General features: G+C 46.8%; 22 pseudogenes; all 22 read right to left on the bottom strand.

The window, feature by feature from the left end:
• Positions 1-250: 250 nt before the first annotated feature.
• LOC135604289 (5S ribosomal RNA) lies at positions 251-369 on the bottom strand (annotated as a pseudogene).
• Positions 370-725: 356 nt separating this feature from the next.
• LOC135601935 (5S ribosomal RNA) lies at positions 726-844 on the bottom strand (annotated as a pseudogene).
• A 350-nt stretch (positions 845-1,194) lies between these two features.
• Positions 1,195-1,313, bottom strand: LOC135604025 (5S ribosomal RNA; annotated as a pseudogene).
• A 350-nt stretch (positions 1,314-1,663) lies between these two features.
• LOC135604386 (5S ribosomal RNA) lies at positions 1,664-1,782 on the bottom strand (annotated as a pseudogene).
• Positions 1,783-2,132: 350 nt separating this feature from the next.
• LOC135603642 (5S ribosomal RNA) lies at positions 2,133-2,251 on the bottom strand (annotated as a pseudogene).
• A 350-nt stretch (positions 2,252-2,601) lies between these two features.
• On the bottom strand, positions 2,602-2,720 carry LOC135604522 (5S ribosomal RNA; annotated as a pseudogene).
• Positions 2,721-3,070: 350 nt separating this feature from the next.
• LOC135603683 (5S ribosomal RNA) lies at positions 3,071-3,189 on the bottom strand (annotated as a pseudogene).
• A 350-nt stretch (positions 3,190-3,539) lies between these two features.
• On the bottom strand, positions 3,540-3,658 carry LOC135603592 (5S ribosomal RNA; annotated as a pseudogene).
• A 350-nt stretch (positions 3,659-4,008) lies between these two features.
• On the bottom strand, positions 4,009-4,127 carry LOC135604602 (5S ribosomal RNA; annotated as a pseudogene).
• Positions 4,128-4,477: 350 nt separating this feature from the next.
• LOC135603838 (5S ribosomal RNA) lies at positions 4,478-4,596 on the bottom strand (annotated as a pseudogene).
• A 350-nt stretch (positions 4,597-4,946) lies between these two features.
• On the bottom strand, positions 4,947-5,065 carry LOC135604575 (5S ribosomal RNA; annotated as a pseudogene).
• A 350-nt stretch (positions 5,066-5,415) lies between these two features.
• LOC135602155 (5S ribosomal RNA) lies at positions 5,416-5,534 on the bottom strand (annotated as a pseudogene).
• Positions 5,535-5,884: 350 nt separating this feature from the next.
• LOC135604521 (5S ribosomal RNA) lies at positions 5,885-6,003 on the bottom strand (annotated as a pseudogene).
• A 350-nt stretch (positions 6,004-6,353) lies between these two features.
• Positions 6,354-6,472, bottom strand: LOC135603681 (5S ribosomal RNA; annotated as a pseudogene).
• Positions 6,473-6,822: 350 nt separating this feature from the next.
• Positions 6,823-6,941, bottom strand: LOC135604255 (5S ribosomal RNA; annotated as a pseudogene).
• Positions 6,942-7,291: 350 nt separating this feature from the next.
• LOC135604640 (5S ribosomal RNA) lies at positions 7,292-7,410 on the bottom strand (annotated as a pseudogene).
• Positions 7,411-7,760: 350 nt separating this feature from the next.
• LOC135602716 (5S ribosomal RNA) lies at positions 7,761-7,879 on the bottom strand (annotated as a pseudogene).
• Positions 7,880-8,229: 350 nt separating this feature from the next.
• LOC135604274 (5S ribosomal RNA) lies at positions 8,230-8,348 on the bottom strand (annotated as a pseudogene).
• A 350-nt stretch (positions 8,349-8,698) lies between these two features.
• On the bottom strand, positions 8,699-8,817 carry LOC135604396 (5S ribosomal RNA; annotated as a pseudogene).
• A 350-nt stretch (positions 8,818-9,167) lies between these two features.
• Positions 9,168-9,286, bottom strand: LOC135603580 (5S ribosomal RNA; annotated as a pseudogene).
• A 350-nt stretch (positions 9,287-9,636) lies between these two features.
• On the bottom strand, positions 9,637-9,755 carry LOC135603540 (5S ribosomal RNA; annotated as a pseudogene).
• Positions 9,756-10,105: 350 nt separating this feature from the next.
• Positions 10,106-10,224, bottom strand: LOC135603424 (5S ribosomal RNA; annotated as a pseudogene).
• Positions 10,225-19,174: the final 8,950 nt, after the last annotated feature.

The raw sequence follows: 19,174 nt of genomic DNA, 5'->3' as shown, positions 1-19,174 counted from the left end.
GTTCATGAAATCCCTATTGCAAGCCCTCTCCGAGCCCTAGCCCGACGACTGTGTATCGGTCACTGCAAGCGCGTGCCGAAACCATCGGCACTTTCTAGAACGATCTCGGAATCGCTATTGCGACCCCAATCCGGAAAGCTCTCTCCGAGCCCCTCTATAATGACTGCGTAGCGGTCACAGCAAATTTCCAGCCCCAAAACAATCGTCTCGGAGCTCTACGGGAGATGTTTCATATCCCGGGATGCAAAAAGGAGTGCAACACGAAGACTTCCCAGGGGGTCTCTCATCGTAGTACTACTCTGGCCCAAGCACGCTTAACTTCGGTGTTTTGTTGGGATCCGGTGATTTAGTGCTGCCATTATCGCACCCTTTTCGCGAGCTTCGTCCCTCGCCTATGTGCACGTCGCGGTCGGCGCATAAACGTCCGGAGCCTCTTGCCCTTCACGAAACCGTCGTCGTTTTCTCGAACGTTCACGAAATCCCTATTGCATGCTCTCTCCGAGCCCTAGCCATAGCCCGACGACTGCGTATCGGTCACGGCAAGCGCGTTCCTAAATCATCGGCACTTTCTAGAACGATCTCGGAATCGCTATTGCGACCCCAATCCGGAAAGCTCTCTCCGAGCCCCTCGATACTGACAGCGTAGCGGTCACAGCAAATTTCCAGCCCCAAAACAATCGTCTCAGAGCTCTACGGGAGATGTTTCGTATCCCGAGATGCAAAAAGGAGTGCAACACGAAGACTTCCCAGGGGGTCACCCATCGTAGTACTACTCTGGCCCAAGCACGCTTAACTTCGGTGTTTTGATAGGATCCGGTGATTTAGTGCTGGCATTATCGCACCCGTTTCCCGTGCTTCGTCCCTCGCCTATGTGTCTGTCGCGGTCGGCGCGTCAACGTCCGGAGCCTCTTGCCCGTCACGAAACCGTCGTCGCTTTCTCGAACGTTCACGAAATCCCTATTGCAAGCCCTCTCCGAGCCCTAGCCCGACGACTGTGTATCGGTCACGGCAAGCGCGTGCCGAAACCATCGGCACTTTCTAGAACGATCTCGGAATCGCTATTGCGACCCCAATCCGGAAAGCTCTCTCCGAGCCCCTCTATACTGACTGCGTAGCTGTCACAGCAAATTTCTAGCCCCAAAACAATCGTCTCGGAGCTCTACGGGAGATGTTTCATATCCCGGGATGCAAAAAGGAGTGCAACACGAAGACTTCCCAGGGGGTCTCTCATCGTAGTACTACTTTGGCCCAAGCATGCTTAACTTCGGTGTTTTGATGGGATCCGGTGATTTAGTGCTGCCATTATCGCACCCTTTTCGTGAGCTTCGTCCCTCGCCTATGTGCTCGTCGCGGTCGGCGCATCAACGTCCGGAGCCTCTTGCCCGTCACGAAACCGTCGTCGCTTTCTCGAACGTTCACGAAATCCCTATTGCAAGCCCTCTCCGAGCCCTAGCCTGACGACTGCGTATCGGTCACGGTAAGCGCGTGCCGAAACCATCGAAACTTTCTAGAACGATATCGGAATCGCTATTGCGACCCCAATCCGGAAAGCTCTCTCCGAGCCCCTCGATACTGACTGCGTAGCGGTCACAGCAAATTTCCAGCCCCAAAACAATCGTCTCGGAGCTCTACGGGAGATGTTTCGTATCCCGGGATGCAAAAAGGAGTGCAACACGAAGACTTCCCAAGGGGTCACCCATCATAGTACTACTCTGGCCCAAGCACGCTTAACATCAGTGTTTTGATAGGATATGGTGATTTAGTGCTGGCATTATCGCACCCGTTTCCCGTGCTTCGTCCCTCGCCTATGTGTACGTCGCGGTCGGCGCGTCAACGTCCGGAGCCTCTTGCCCGTCACGAAACCGTCGTCGTTTTCTCGAACGTTCACGAAATCCCTATTGCAAGCTCTCTCCGAGCCCTAGCCCGACGATTGCGTATCGGTCACGGCAAGCGCGTTCCTAAATCATCGGCACTTTCTAGAACGATCTCGGAATCGCTATTGCGACCCCAATCCGGAAAGCTCTCTCCGAGCCCCTCGATACTGACTGCGTAGCGGTCACAGCAAATTTCCAGCCCCAAAACAATCGTCTCGGAGCTCTACGGGAGATGTTTCGTATCCCGAGATGCAAAAAGGAGTGCAACACGAAGGCTTCCCAGGGGTTCACCCATCGTAGTACTACTTTAGCCCAAGCACGCTTAACTTCGGTGTTTTGATAGGATCTGGTGATTTAGTGCTGGCATTATCGCACCCGTTTCCCGTGCTTCGTCCCTCGCCAATGTGTACGTCGCGGTCGGCGCGTCAACGTCCGGAGCCTCTTGCTCGTCACGAAACCGTCGTCGCTTTCTTGAACGTTCACGAAATCCCTATTACAAGCTCTCTCCGAGCCCTAGCCCGACGACTGCGTATCGGTCACGGCAAGCGCGTTCCGAAATCATCGGCACTTTCTAGAACGATCTCGGAATCGCTATTGCGACCCCAATCCGGAAAGCTCTCTCCGAGCCCCTCGATACTGACTGCGTAGCGGTCACAGCAAATTTCCAGCCCCAAAACAATCGTCTCGGAGCTCTACGGGAGATGTTTCGTATCCCGGGATGCAAAAAGGAGTGCAACACGAAGACTTCCCAGGGGGTCACCCATCGTAGTACTACTCTGGCCCAAGCACGCTTAACTTCGATGTTTTGATAGGATCTGGAGATTTAGTGTTGGCATTATCGCACCCGTTTCCCTTCCTTCGTCCCTCGCCTATGTGTACATCGCGGTCGGTGCGTCAACGTCCGTAGCCTCTTGCCCGTCACGAAACCGTCGTTGCTTTCTCGAACATTCACGAAATCCCTATTGCAAGCTCTCTCCGAGCCCTAGCCCGACAACTGCGTATCGGTCACGGCAAGCGCGTTCTGAAATCATCGGCACTTTCTAGAACGATCTCGGAATCGCTATTGCGACCCCAATCCGGAAAGCTCTCTCCGAGCCCCTCGATACTGACTGCGTAGCGGTCACAGCAAATTTCCAGCCCCAAAACAATCGTCTCGGAGCTCTACGGGAGATGTTTCGTATCCCGGGATGCAAAAAGGAATGCAACACGAAGACTTCCTAGGGGGTCACCCATCGTAGTACTACTCTGGCCCAAGCACGCTTAACTTCGGTGTTTTGATAGGATCTGGTGATTTAGTGCTGGCATTATCGCACCCGTTTCCCGTGCTTCGTCCCTCGCCTATGTGAACGTCGCGGTCGGCGCGTCAACGTCTGGAGCCTCTTGCCCGTCAAGAAACCGTCGTCGCTTTCTCGAACGTTCACGAAATCCCTATTGCAAGCTCTCTCCAAGCCCTTGCCCGACGACTGCGTATCGGTCACGGCAAGCGCGTTCCGAAATCATCGGCACTTTCTAGAACGATTTCGGAATCGCTATTGCGATCCAAAACCGGAAAGCTCTCTCCGAGCCCCTCGATACTGACTGCGTAGCGGTCACAGCAAATTTCCAGCCCCAAAACAATCGTCTCGGAGCTCTACGGGAGATGTTTCGTATCCCGGGATGCAAAAAGGAGTGCAACACGAAGACTTCCCAAGGGGTCACCCATAGTAGTACTACTCTGGCCCAAGCACGCTTAACTTCGGTGTTTTGATAGGATCTGGTGATTTAGTGCTGGCATTATCGCACCCGTTTCCCGTGCTTCGTCCCTCGCCTATGTGTACGTCGCGGTCGGCACGTCAACGTTCGGAGCCTCTTGCCCGTCACGAAACCGTCGTCGCTTTCTCGAACGTTCACGAAATCCCTATTGCAAGCTCTCTCCGAGCCCTTGCCCGACGACTGCGTAACGGTCACGGCAAGCGCGTTCCGAAATCATCGGCACTTTCTAGAATGATCTCGGAATCGCTATTGCGACCCCAAACCGGAAAGCTCTCTCCGAGCCCCTCGATACTGACTGCGTAGCGGTCGCAGCAAATTTCCAGCCCCAAAACAATCGTCTCGGAGCTCTACGGGAGATGTTTCGTATCCCGGGATGCAAAAAGGAGTGCAACACGAAGACTTCCCAGGGGGTCACCCATAGTAGTACTACTCTGGCCCAAGCATGCTTAACTTCGGTGTTTTGATAGGATCTGGAGATTTAGTGCTAGCATTATCGCACCCGTTTCCCGTGCTTCGTCCCTCGCCAATGTGTACGTCGCGGTCGGCGCGTCAACGTCCGGAGCCTCTTGCCCGTCACGAAACCGTCGTCGCTTTCTCGAACGTTCACGAAATCCCTATTGCAAGCCCTCTCCGAGCCCTAGCCCGACGACTGTGTATCGGTCACGGCAAGCGCGTGCCGAAACCATCGGTACTTTCTAGAACGATCTCGGAATCGCTATTGCGACCCCAATCCGGAAAGCTCTCTCCGAGCCCCTCTATACTGACTGCGTAGCTGTCACAGCAAATTTCCAGCCCCAAAACAATCGTCTCGGAGCTCTACGGGAGATGTTTCATATCCCGGGATGCAAAAAGGAGTGCAACACGAAGACTTCCCAGGGGGTCTCTCATCGTAGTACTACTTTGGCCCAAGCACGCTTAACTTCGGTGGTTTGATGGGATCCGGTGATTTAGTGCTGCCATTATCGCACCCTTTTCGTGAGCTTCGTCCCTCGCCTATGTGCTCGTCGCGGTCGGCGCATCAACGTCCGGAGCCTCTTGCCCTTCACGAAACCGTCGTCGCTTTCTCGAACGTTCACGAAATCCCTATTGCAAGCCCTCTCCGAGCCCTAGCCCGACGACTGCGTATCGGTCACGGTAAGCGCGTGCCGAAACCATCGAAACTTTCTAGAACGATATCGGAATCGCTATTGCGACCCCAATCCGGAAAGCTCTCTCCGAGCCCCTCGATACTGACTGCGTAGCGGTCACAGCAAATTTCCAGCCCCAAAACAATCGTCTCGGAGCTCTACGGGAGATGTTTCGTATCCCGGGATGCAAAAAGGAGTGCAACACGAAGACTTCCCAAGGGGTCACCCATCATAGTACTACTCTGGCCCAAGCACGCTTAACATCGGTGTTTTGATAGGATATGGTGATTTAGTGCTGGCATTATCGCACCCGTTTCTCGTGCTTCGTCCCTCGCCTATGTATACGTCGCGGTCGGCGCGTCAACGTCCGGAGCCTCTTGCCCGTCACGAAACCGTCGTCGTTTTCTCGAACGTTCACGAAATCCCTATTGCAAGCTCTCTCCGAGCCCTAGCCCGACGATTGCGTATCGGTCACGGCAAGCGCGTTCCTAAATCATCGGCACTTTCTAGAACGATCTCGGAATCGCTATTGCGACCCCAATCCGGAAAGCTCTCTCCGAGCCCCTCGATACTGACTGCGTAGCGGTCACAGCAAATTTCCAGCCCCAAAACAATCGTCTCGGAGCTCTACGGGAGATGTTTCGTATCCCGAGATGCAAAAAGGAGTGCAACACGAAGGCTTCCCAGGGGGTCACCCATCGTAGTACTACTTTAGCCCAAGCACGCTTAACTTCGGTGTTTTGATAGGATCTGGTGATTTAGTGCTGGCATTATCGCACCCGTTTCCCGTGCTTCGTCCCTCGCCAATGTGTACGTCGCGGTCGGCGCGTCAACGTCCGGAGCCTCTTGCTCGTCACGAAACCGTCGTCGCTTTCTTTAACGTTCACGAAATCCCTATTACAAGCTCTCTCCGAGCCCTAGCCCGACGACTGCGTATCGGTCACGGCAAGCGCGTTCCGAAATCATCGGCACTTTCTAGAACGATCTCGGAATCGCTATTGCGACCCCAATCCGGAAAGCTCTCTCCGAGCCCCTCGATACTGACTGCGTAGCGGTCACAGCAAATTTCCAGCCCCAAAACAATCGTCTCGGAGCTCTACGGGAGATGTTTCGTATCCCGGGATGCAAAAAGGAGTGCAACACGAAGACTTCCCAGGGGGTCACCCATCGTAGTACTACTCTGGCCCAAGCACGCTTAACTTCGATGTTTTGATAGGATCTGGAGATTTAGTGTTGGCATTATCGCACCCGTTTCCCTTCCTTCGTCCCTCGCCTATGTGTACATCGCGGTCGGCGCGTCAACGTCCGGAGCCTCTTGCCCGTCACGAAACCGTCGTCGCTTTCTCGAACATTCACGAAATCCCTATTGCAAGCTCTCTCCGAGCCCTAGCCCGACAACTGCGTATCGGTCACGGCAAGCGCGTTCTGAAATCATCGGCACTTTCTAGAACGATCTCGGAATCGCTATTGCGACCCCAATCCGGAAAGCTCTCTCCGAGCCCCTCGATACTGACTGCGTAGCAGTCACAGCAAATTTCCAGCCCCAAAACAATCGTCTCGGAGCTCTACGGGAGATGTTTCGTATCCCGGGATGCAAAAAGGAATGCAACACGAAGACTTCCTAGGGGGTCACCCATCGTAGTACTACTCTGGCCCAAGCACGCTTAACTTCGGTGTTTTGATAGGATCTGGTGATTTAGTGCTGGCATTATCGCACCCGTTTCCCGTGCTTCGTCCCTCGCCTATGTGAACGTCGCGGTCGGCGCGTCAACGTCTGGAGCCTCTTGCCCGTCAAGAAACCGTCGTCGCTTTCTCGAACGTTCACGAAATCCCTATTGCAAGCTCTCTCCAAGCCCTTGCCCGACGACTGCGTATCGGTCACGGCAAGCGCGTTCCGAAATCATCGGCACTTTCTAGAACGATCTCGGAATCGCTATTGCGATCCAAAACCGGAAAGCTCTCTCCGAGCCCCTCGATACTGACTGCGTAGCGGTCACAGCAAATTTCCAGCCCCAAAACAATCGTCTCGGAGCTCTACGGGAGATGTTTCGTATCCCGGGATGCAAAAAGGAGTGCAACACGAAGACTTTCCAAGGGGTCACCCATAGTAGTACTACTCTGGCCCAAGCACGCTTAACTTCGGTGTTTTGATAGGATCTGGTGATTTAGTGCTGGCATTATCGCACCCGTTTCCCGTGCTTCGTCCCTCGCCTATGTGTACGTCGCGGTCGGCACGTCAACGTTCGGAGCCTCTTGCCCGTCACGAAACCGTCGTCGCTTTCTCGAACGTTCACGAAATCCCTATTGCAAGCTCTCTCCGAGCCCTTGCCCGACGACTGCGTAACGGTCACGGCAAGCGCGTTCCGAAATCATCGGCACTTTCTAGAATGATCTCGGAATCGCTATTGCGACCCCAAACCGGAAAGCTCTCTCCGAGCCCCTCGATACTGACTGCGTAGCGGTCGCAGCAAATTTCCAGCCCCAAAACAATCGTCTCGGAGCTCTACGGGAGATGTTTCGTATCCCGGGATGCAAAAAGGAGTGCAACACGAAGACTTCCCAGGGGGTAACCCATAGTAGTACTACTCTGGTCCAAGCACGCTTAACTTCGGTGTTTTGATAGGATCTGGAGATTTAGTGCTAGCATTATCGCACCCGTTTCCCGTGCTTCGTCCCTCGCCAATGTGTACGTCGCGGTCGGCGCGTCAACGTCCGGAGCCTCTTGCCCGTCACGAAACCGTCGTCGCTTTCTCGAACGTTCACGAAATCCCTATTGCAAGCTCTCTCCGAGCCCTAGCCCGACGACTGCGTATCGGTCACGGCAAGCGCGTTCCGAAATCATCGGCACTTTTTAGAACGATCTCGGAATCGCTATTGCGACCCCAATCCGGAAAGCTCTCTCCGAGCCCCTCGATACTGACTGCGTAGCGGTCACAGCAAATTTCCAGCCCCAAAACAATCGTCTCGGAGCTCTACGGGAGATGTTTCGTATCCCGGGATGCAAAAAGGAGTGCAACACGAAGACTTCCCAGGGGGTCACCCATCGTAGTACTACTCTGGCCCAAGCACGCTTAACTTCGGTGTTTTGATAGGATCTGGTGATTTAGTGCTGGCATTATCGCACCCATTTCCCGTGCTTCGTCCCTCGCCTATGTGTACGTCGCGGTCGGCGTGTCAACGTCCGGAGCCTCTTGCCCGTCACGAAACCGTCGTCGCTTTCTCGAACATTCACGAAATCCCTATTGCAAGCTCTCTCCGAGCCCTAGCCCAACGACTGCGTATCGGTCACGGCAAGCGCGTTCCGAAATCATCGGCACTTTCTAGAACTATCTCGGAATCGCTATTGCGACCCCAATCCGGAAAGCTCTCTCCGAGCCCCTCGATACTGACTGCGTAGCGGTCACAGCAAATTTCCAGCCCCAAAACAATCGTCTCGGAGCTCTACGGGAGATGTTTCGTATCCCGGGATGCAAAAAGGAGTGCAACACGAAGACTTCCCAAGAGGTCACCCATAGTAGTACTACTCTGGCCCAAGCACGCTTAACTTCGGTGTTTTGATAAGTTCTGGTGATTTAGTGCTGGCATTATCGCACCCGTTTCCCGTGCTTCGTCCCTCGCCTATGTGTACGTCGCGGTCGGCGCGTCAACGTCTGGAGCCTCTTGCCCGTCACGAAACCGTCGTCGCTTTCTCGAACGTTCACGAAATCCCTATTGCAAGCTCTCTCCGAGCCCTTGCCCGACGACTGCATAACGGTCACGGCAAGCGCGTTCCGAAATCATCGGCACTTTCTAGAATGATCTCGGAATCGCTATTGCGACCCCAAACCGGAAAGCTCTCTCCGAGCCCCTCGATACTGACTGCGTAGCGGTCACAGCAAATTTCCAGCCCCAAAACAATCGTCTCGGAGCTCTACGGGAGATGTTTCGTATCCCGGGATGCAAAAAGGAGTGCAACACGAAGACTTCCCAGGGGGTCACCCATAGTAGTACTACTCTGGCCCAAGCACGCTTAACTTCGGTGTTTTGATAGGATCTGATGATTTAGTGCTGGCATTATCGCAACCGTTTCCCGTGCTTCGTCCCTCGCCTATGTGTACGTCGCGGTCGGCGCGTCAACGTCCGGAGCCTCTTGCCCGTCACGAAACCGTCGTCGCTTTCTCGAACGTTCACGAAATCCCTATTGCAAGCTCTCTCCGAGCCCTAGCCCGTCGACTGCGTATCGGTCACGGCAAGCGCGTTCCGAAATCATCGGCAGTTTCTAGAACGATCTCGGAATCACTATTGCGACCCCAATCCGGAAAGCTCTCTCCGAGCCCCTCGATACTGACTGCGTAGCGGTCACAGCAAATTTCCAGCCCCAAAACAATCGTCTCGGAGCTCTACGGGAGATGTTTCGTATCCCGGGATGCAAAAAGGAGTGCAACACGAAGACTTCCCAGGGGGTCACCCATCGTAGTACTACTCAGGCCCAAGCACGCTTAACTTCGGTGGTTTGAGAGGATCCGGTGATTTAGTGCTGGCATTATCGCACCCGTTTCCCGTGCTTCGTCCCTCGCCTATGTGTACGTCGCGGTCGGCGCGTCAACGTCCGGAGCCTCTTGCCCGTCACGAAACCGTCGTCGCTTTCTCGAACGTTCACGAAATCCCTATTGCAAGCTCTCTTCGAGCCCTAGCCCGACGACTGCGTATCGGTCACGGCAAACGCGTTCCGAAATCATCGGCACTTTCTAGAACGATCTCGGAATCGCTATTGCGACCCCAATCCGGAAAGCTCTCTCCGAGCCCCTCGATACTGACTGCGTAGCGGTCACAGCAAATTTCCAGCCCCAAAACAATCGTCTCGGAGCTCAACGGGAGATGTTTCGTATCCCGGGATGCAAAAAGGAGTGCAACACGAAGACTTCCCAGGGGGTCACCCATCGTAGTACTACTCTGGCCCAAGCACGCTTAACTTCGGTGTTTTGATAGGATCTGGTGATTTAGTGCTGACATTATTGCACCCGTTTCTCGTGCTTCGTCCCTCGCCTATGTGTACGTCGCGGTCGGCGCGTCAACGTCCGGAGCCTCTTGCCCGTCACGAAACCGTCGTCGCTTTCTCGAACGTTCACGAAATCCCTATTGCAAGCTCTCTCCGAGCCCTAGCCCGACGACTGCGTATCGGTCACGGCAAGCGCGTTCCGAAATCATCGGCACTTTCTAGAACGATCTCGGAATCGCTATTGCGACCCCAATCCGGAAAGCTCTCTCCGAGCCCCTCGATACTGACTGCGTAGCGGTCATAGCAAATTTCTAGCCCCAAAACAATCGTCTCGGAGCTCTACGGGAGATGTTTCATATCCCGGGATGCAAAAAGGAGTGCAACACGAAGACTTCCCAGGGGGTGACCCATCGTAGTACTACTCTGGCCCAAGCACGCTTAACTTCGGTGTTTTGATAGGATCTGGTGATTTAGTGCTGGCATTATCGCACCCGTTTCCCGTGCTTCGTCCCTCGCCTATGTGTATGTCGCGGTCGGCGCGTCAACGTCCGGAGCCTCTTGCCCGTCACGAAACCGTCGTCGCTTTCTCTAACGTTCACGAAATCCCTATTGCAAGCTCTCTCCGAGCCCCAGCCCGACGACTGCGTATCGGTCACGGCAAGCGTGTTCCGAAATCATCGGCACTTTCTAGAACGATCTCGGAATCGCTATTGCGACCCCAATCCGGAAAGCTCTCTCCGAGCCCCTCGATACTGTAACACCCCTCATTTCCGAATTTTCGTATAATATTTCTGGTGATAATGTAAGCATCTATTTTTAATTGACACAAGAAATAGAGTATGAATCAGAGGTAACTTATTTTTAAGATTTGGGAGATCTGTTCAAAAAAAAATCTGAGGATCTATATGTAAACCCTAAGGACCTAATCGTGAATATGATAAAAACAAGGACTAAACTGCAAAATGCACCAAATGACAAATTCCACCGCTTAAGCCTCTCTGCCTTCGTTGTTAAGGAAGCAGAGGAGGCAGCTCGTGGGTGATCAGGGAAAGAAAGAAAGAAAGAAGAAGAAGAAGAAGAAGAAGAAGAAGAAGAGAAAGAAAATTGGGGCTTTTAGGGTTCTTGCTTTAATCTTGTCATTTCGGGTCAAGATTTGCAAAGGCAAGTGTTCTAACCCCATCCTACATAAGTATTTGACTCTGTTTTTATGTTGATTCAAAATAAATTGGAAGATTTCTATTTAGAAACTGATATATCTCTCTTTGGACTTAAACCATGGATTCTGAAAGTCTTTCGGTAAACTGACCCCTAAGCACTGTTTCGGCTATAAGTTTTAATATAGAATGAGAATTCAGGCAGGAACTATTTTGTTTGAAATTAGACTCGTATGTGTTTCTTTTGACACTGATTTTGTAGATTTTGGACACCGAATACTTACCCAAAAATTTGTTTCAAAAGAGCCTATAGACGCTGTAAAACAGAGTTCAGATTTCTGACCTTTCGATACTAAAACGCCTATAACTCCCTGTTGAAAATTCTGATTTGTATCAAACTGATTTTATTTGAAAGTAGACTTGAAATTCTCTCTTTTGACATATAGTTTGAAAATTTTGGAGTTTAATTGCCCACCCTATCGTCTGTTGATTCCGACCCTATAAATTCTGTAACACAGTGATTGTGATTTTGACCTTGTGTTACCAAATCAGAGGTAACTCAGTGTTGGGAGCCCTGTTTCATATGAAATCTGTTCCATCTTAATATAGATTGATATATGATTCGACCATAGCCTTATTATGGGTATTGGAGCATAATTGTTATTCTAAAATATTTGTTTGATGTGCCACTGGAATTCTGTCCGAAATCGAGCTCTGGTTGATTTCGCGTATTTGGTTCCATTCCTTTGGATATCTGAATTTGTCTAACCTTCTTATTGGAATTGAGCTGATTATGATTGCTTGGAATCCCTGTACACTCTTGCTTCCAATTCTTTCCTAAAATGAATACTTTTGTGAGAGATTTGTTCCTTGCATCATTGTTTTTGAAAAGGCACATGTATGTTTGGTTGTTCCGCGTGTGCTTCCGTTATATGCTGCTTATTGTTGAAACTGCCTTCTTGTACTCTGGTGTGTGGGATAATGTGAACCTTTGCCAGAAATGGTAAAGGGAGTTGTGAACCTTTGCCAGAAATGGTAAAGGGAGTTGTGAACCTTTGCCAGAAATGGTAAAGGGAGTTGTGAACCTTTGCCAGAAATGGTAAAGGGAGTTGTGAACCTTTGCCAGAAATGGTAAAGGGAGTTATGCATAGAGCCTGCGATGCTCTGCCGGCCCCCTCTGACTTCACCTAGACGTGGGTGGATGGAGCTCCCAGACGTGGGAGACTTTTGTCAGGTGGTCATTCAGAAATGGATGAATCACATTCTGACTGAGATCCCACTACACCCTCTATATGTTTGATATGACATCCAGAGTTTTGGTGAGTTATTTTTGTTCGTGCTCTGGATAAGTATGATATGATTGCAACGTCAAGGACGACGTTTGAGCTTCTGTACGACATATGAGTTTGATATGCTCTGAAATGTTTCATTCACTATTGAGTTTGCTTCGTAATGTTCCATAGATCGTTGATGTGTTCTGGAACATTTTATATGCCATTGATAAGCTCCGATATGTTTCCTTTGTTTCTGATATGCTCCAATTACTCTATGCCCCATCTGTCTGGAACCAAATATGTATGATTAAAAAGGACAATTATGATTCTGCTCCTAATGATATTATGTATACGAAATCGTATATTCTGCTTTTGTGATTTGATACTGTATCTCTTGGAAATTGTACTATTTTGTTATGGATATGTTAGTCACTTGCTGAGCTCTTTATGCTCACCCCGTTTGTTGATAAATTTTTCAGGATAGCGTATCGCTTGCTTAAATGTTAAGAATGGGCTGGGGCAGTGGAAAGTTTAGAAGACGTTGGGCAGAACTTTTGTTAGCATATATGTAGTTGTGTATAAGCTACCTTGCATCTAATGAAATGTGACTATAAATCTAAACCTGTGGATTTTGTGTAAGTTGAAGGATCCCTCATGTATAGGGTTTTGGAATGTTAAATTAAATTTGTGTAATGATATGAACTTATGGTAAATCGATGATTGTGGTGACTGCATGGATTTCCCCACTTGTGGATTTATATTGTGGTTTTTATTTTGATGAGTCGAGTTTAGATTGTATGAATTATCGAGTGATGTGTGCTATGTTTATGAATTGTACAGGGTTATGAATTGGTAGATTATAGAAGTGAAATTTTTGATCTGAATGTTTTCTTAGTGACCTCAAATGTGTGTTTGGATCCTGGGTTAGTTGTGACGAAAGATTTTAAATATAATGGATATTTTTAGGGGCGTGACAGAGGTGGTATCAGAGCATGATTTGAGAATCACTAAGAATGTTATGTTTTTTTTTTTGAGGTTTATTGACTATCATTTAGAGATTGATCAAAGAAAATGTTCTTTTGATGTTTTAGGAAGCAAGGATGACGAGATCATCTGGTTCTCCTGTTGCATCTACTACTGATCAATTGAGTGGTATTATGCGGACTTTGGAGACTATGGCACAAGTGATGCAACAACAACAACAACCTGTCCAACAAGGAAGTAATGATGGAATAGAGACATCAAACCGGACGGGGTTGGGAATTGGACAGTTTAAGAAGCTTAGTCCTCCCAGTTTCAGTGGTGAGTCTGATCCAATGGTGGCGGAACGATGGATGATGCAGATAGAGAAAATATTTGATGCCCTAAGTTACTCTGATGAACGAAAGGTTTTTCTTGCCACCTTTATGCTGGAAGGAGAAGCTGAACACTGGTGGAGAATGATTAAGAGGATGTCTGAAATCAAACATGAGCAAATGACATGGAAGTTATTCCAAGAAAAGTTTTACGACAAATATTTTCCCGATTGTATGAAAGAGCAAAAAGAATTGGAGTTCTTGAACCTTATCCAGGGAAGTATGACGGTTACAAAGTATGAATCTAGATTTACTGAGCTCTCCAGGTTTGCCACACATATGACTGATGATGAATCTAGAAAGGCAAGAAGGTTTGAAAGGGGATTACGGCCAGCAATAAGAAGCCGAATGTCAGCTTTAAAATTACAAACATATGCTGATACGGTAGAAAGAGCTTTGAAAATTGAAAGAGACATGGAGGAAATTCAAGAAATCATTGGCAAGAGCCAAAGGGACAAATTTACTAGCAAAAGCAGGAGAGAAAATAAATATGAAGATAGTAACAAGAGGTTTAAGACATCTGGATTTGAGAAAAGGAAACCATGGGGGAGGACTCAGTTATGTGAAAAATGTGGATCAAATCATGAAACGAGTCGGTTTTTTCGGGTGACTGGAGCATGTTTTAGTTGTGGAAAGCTAGGTCATCAAATAAAAGATTGCCCACTGAACAGGAAAAGAGAGCCACTGTCTCCTAGACCCTCAGCCCATGCTAGAGTGTACGCTATCACGGAACAAGATTCTAAAGCTTCTAAATCTGTGGTGGAAGGTATTCTTCATGTTTCTAAAAGAAATGCAAAAGTTTTGTTTGATCCCGGCTCCAACTTATCATTTGTTTCACAACACTTTGCTTGTCACTTGGATATTCTACCTAAACCCCTGGATTATATGCTATATGTAACAACTGCTGTTGGAGATTCATTGGCAACAAACGTAGTCTACCCATCTTGTTTGATCTCTATTGGAGACCATGAACTCCTTGCTGATTTGATTCTCCTAGAGATCCAGAGTTTTGATATTATACTTGGCATGGATTGGTTATCTTCTCATCACGCTAGTATTGACTGTTACAAAAAAATAATTACCTTCTGCATACCAGATCAGCCTATATTTTTCTTTGAGGGCATTAAGCATGATTTGCCTCCTTGCTTGATATCCGCACTTCAAGCTTATCATCTTATGCAGAAAGGTTGTCTTTGTTATATGGTGTGTGTAAAGGAGCATTCAAATCAGGAAACCCACATAGATGAAATTTCAGTGGTCAAAGAATTCCCTGATGTATTTCCTGATGACTTGCCTGGTTTACCTCTAGATAGAGAGGGTGAATTTGCTATTGATCTAGTCCCCAGTACAACCCCAATATCTAAGCCTCCCTACAGAATGGCACCACTTGAGTTAGAAGAATTAAAGAAGCAAATACAAGAATTATTAGATAAGGGTTTCATACGACCCAGTGTATCCCCATGGGGTGCTCCGGTACTATTAGTGAAGAAGAAGGATGGAACATTGAGGCTTTGTATTGATTATAGACAGTTGAATCAGGTGACCATCAAAAACAAATATCCCATACCTAGAATTGATGATTTGTTTGATCAACTGCAGGGTGCACAAGTATTCTCTAAGATTGACCTGAGGTCAGGTTACTATCAGTTGAGGATCAAAGAGGAGGATATTTCAAAAACAGCCTTCAGAACTCGATATGGTCATTATGAATTCTTGGTGATGCCTTTTGGTTTGACTAATGCCCCTGCAGCTTTTATGGAACTAATGAATAGGACATTTCAACAGCTCTTGGATATTTGTGTAATTGTATTTATTGATGACATATTGGTGTATTCAAGGAGTAATCAGGAGCATGAGGAACACTTGAGGAAGGTATTGTCCATACTAAGAGAAAAGAAGTTGTATGCAAAGTTCAGCAAATGTGAATTTTGGTTGAATGAAGTTGCCTTCTTAGGCCATGTGATTTCAGGAAAGGGTATATCTGTTGATCCAAGGAAAATAGAAGCTGTAGTTGAATGGGAAGTACCAACAAATGTGACAGAAGTTAGGAGCTTCTTGGGCATGGCAGGTTATTACAGGAGATTTGTGGAGGGATTTTCTCGAATTGCTCAACCTCTCACCAAACTCACTAAGAAGAATATGAAATTTGTATGGGGTGATGATTGTGAGCAAAGTTTTCAAGAGTTAAAAAGAAGATTGACTAGTGCCCCTATTCTCACTATTCCAAGGGGTAATGATGAGTTTGTAGTTTATACTGATGCTTCAAGTAAGGGCCTAGGATGTGTTTTGATGCAGGAAGGGAGAGTAATTGCGTATGCTTCTAGGCAACTTAAAGGTTATGAACTGAATTACCCAACTCATGATTTGGAATTGGCAGCAATTATTTTTGCTTTAAAGATTTGGAGACATTATTTGTATGGTCGGCAGTTTGAAATCTTTACTGATCACAAGAGTTTAAAATATATTTTCACTCAGAAAGAGTTAAACATGAGGCAGCGAAGATGGATTGAACTTCTGAAGGATTATGATTGTACCATCCGTTATCACCCGGGCAAAGCCAATGTTGTAGCTGATGCACTTAGTAGGAAATCTACAAGTTTTATGGCTAGTCTGGTCGTGAAGCAATGGAAGCTAATAGAAGAAAATTTTGATTTAAAAGCTTTGAGGAAAGAGCAAGACTCGATGATTCTGATGGCCTCCATTCAAGTGCAGTCTGATCTTATGCAACAAATTAAGGAAGGACAATTACGAGATCCATATTTAATCTACTTGAGGAGTGAAGTAGAAAAGGGATTGAAGCCACAATTTCAAATTTCAAAGGATGGCCTATTGAGATTTGGGGAGAGAGTATGTGTACCAAATGAACTAGTTATCAAGAATCAAATCCTAACTGAAAGTCATACTTCAAAGTACACCCTACACCCTGGGAGCACTAAGATGTATAGAGATCTTCGAAGTCATTATTGGTGGAAAGGCATGAAGAAAGAAATGGCAATGTATGTTTCTAAATGTTTGACTTGTCAACAAATCAAAGTAGAACACCAAAGACCTGGAGGGTTGTTGCAACCTTTAGTTATTCCTGAATGGAAATGGGAATGTATTACTATGGATTTTGTTTCAGGACTACCCAGAACCTTGAGGAAGCATGATGCTATTTGGGTTATCATTGATAGGTTAACAAAATCTGCGCATTTCCTACCGATTAATATGACTTATTCACTTGATAGACTTGCAGATTTATATGTTAATGAAGTAGTAAGACTTCATGGTATTCCAAAGGAGATTATCTCTGATAGAGACTCCAGATTTCTCTCTAGATTCTGGAGAAAATTGCAGGAGTCGATGGGCACTAAAGTCAAGTTTAGTACTGCATATCATCCTCAGACTGATGGTCAGTCAGAAAGAACAATTCAAACACTTGAGGATTTGCTTAGAGCCTATGTTATGGATTGGAAAGGTGAATGGGATAAGGATATTTCACTTGTTGAGTTCACGTATAATAATAGTTATCATTCAAGTATTCAGATGGCTCCTTATGAAGCTCTATATGGGCGAAAGTGCGTAACACCTGTATGTTGGGAGGAAGTTGGAGACAGAAAGCTATTAGCACCGGACAAGGTACAAGAAACTACCGAGAAAATTCAAGTAATAAGGAAAAGGTTAAAAACTGCTCAGAGTCGTCAAAAGAGTTATGCTGACAATAGAAGACGAGATATTGAGTTTGAAATCGGAGATTTTGTATTCTTAAAAGTCTCCCCTTCCAAAGGCATTATGAGGTTTGGGAAGAAAGGAAAATTAAGCCCAAGATTTATTGGACCTTTTGAGGTTCTTGAGAGGGTTGGTTCTGTCGCTTACAGGATTGCCTTGCCACCAGCATTGAGCCATGTCCATGATATATTTCATGTCTCGATGATTAGAAAGTATATGTATGACCCTTCTCACATCATTAAGTATGAGCTGGTGGAGTTCGATAAAGATCTATCCTATGTGGAAGAGCCTATTCAGATTATTGATAAGAAAGAAAAAGTCCTAAGGAATCGGGTCATCCCATTGGTTCAAGTAAATTGGAGACATCATTCTGGAGAAGAGACAACTTGGGAGCTAGAAGAGGAAATGAAAAAGGTGTATCCTCGTCTTTTCATCGAATAGAGGTACGATAAATTTAGAGGACTAAATTTTTCTTTTAAGGGGGGGAGAGTGTAACACCCCTCATTTCCGAATTTTCGTATAATATTTCTGGTGATAATGTAAGCATCTATTTTTAATTGACACAAGAAATAGAGTATGAATCAGAGGTAACTTATTTTTAAGATTTGGGAGATCTGTTCAAAAAAAAATCTGAGGATCTATATGTAAACCCTAAGGACCTAATCGTGAATATGATAAAAACAAGGACTAAACTGCAAAATGCACCAAATGACAAATTCCACCGCTTAAGCCTCTCTGCCTTCGTTGTTAAGGAAGCAGAGGAGGCAGCTCGTGGGTGATCAGGGAAAGAAAGAAAGAAAGAAGAAGAAGAAGAAGAAGAAGAAGAAGAGAAAGAAAATTGGGGCTTTTAGGGTTCTTGCTTTAATCTTGTCATTTCGGGTCAAGATTTGCAAAGGCAAGTGTTCTAACCCCATCCTACATAAGTATTTGACTCTGTTTTTATGTTGATTCAAAATAAATTGGAAGATTTCTATTTAGAAACTGATATATCTCTCTTTGGACTTAAACCATGGATTCTGAAAGTCTTTCGGTAAACTGACCCCTAAGCACTGTTTCGGCTATAAGTTTTAATATAGAATGAGAATTCAGGCAGGAACTATTTTGTTTGAAATTAGACTCGTATGTGTTTCTTTTGACACCGATTTTGTAGATTTTGGACACCGAATACTTACCCAAAAATTTGTTTCAAAAGAGCCTATAGACGCTGTAAAACAGAGTTCAGATTTCTGACCTTTCGATACTAAAACGCCTATAACTCCCTGTTGAAAATTATGATTTGTATCAAACTGATTTTATTTGAAAGTAGACTTGAAATTCTCTCTTTTGACATATAGTTTGAAAATTTTGGAGTTTAATTGCCCACCCTATCGTCTGTTGATTCCGACCCTATAAATTCTGTAACACAGTGATTGTGATTTTGACCTTGTGTTACCAAATCAGAGGTAACTCAGTGTTGGGAGCCCTGTTTCATATGAAATCTGTTCCATCTTAATATAGATTGATATATGATTCGACCATAGCCTTATTATGGGTATTGGAGCATAATTGTTATTCTAAAATATTTGTTTGATGTGCCACTGGAATTCTGTCCGAAATCGAGCTCTGGTTGATTTCGCGTATTTGGTTCCATTCCTTTGGATATCTGAATTTGTCTAACCTTCTTATTGGAATTGAGCTGATTATGATTGCTTGGAATCCCTGTACACTCTTGCTTCCAATTCTTTCCTAAAATGAATACTTTTGTGAGAGATTTGTTCCTTGCATCATTGTTTTTGAAAAGGCACATGTATGTTTGGTTGTTCCGCGTGTGCTTCCGTTATATGCTGCTTATTGTTGAAACTGCCTTCTTGTACTCTGGTGTGTGGGATAATGTGAACCTTTGCCAGAAATGGTAAAGGGAGTTGTGAACCTTTGCCAGAAATGGTAAAGGGAGTTGTGAACCTTTGCCAGAA

The sequence above is a fragment of the Musa acuminata genome, chromosome BXJ2-1 (genome assembly GCF_036884655.1).
Source record: "Musa acuminata AAA Group cultivar baxijiao chromosome BXJ2-1, Cavendish_Baxijiao_AAA, whole genome shotgun sequence".
Taxonomy (NCBI): Eukaryota; Viridiplantae; Streptophyta; class Magnoliopsida; order Zingiberales; family Musaceae; genus Musa; species Musa acuminata.
The sequence above is the reverse complement of the archived record's forward strand: the minus strand, read 5'-3'. Positions and strand labels throughout refer to the sequence as shown.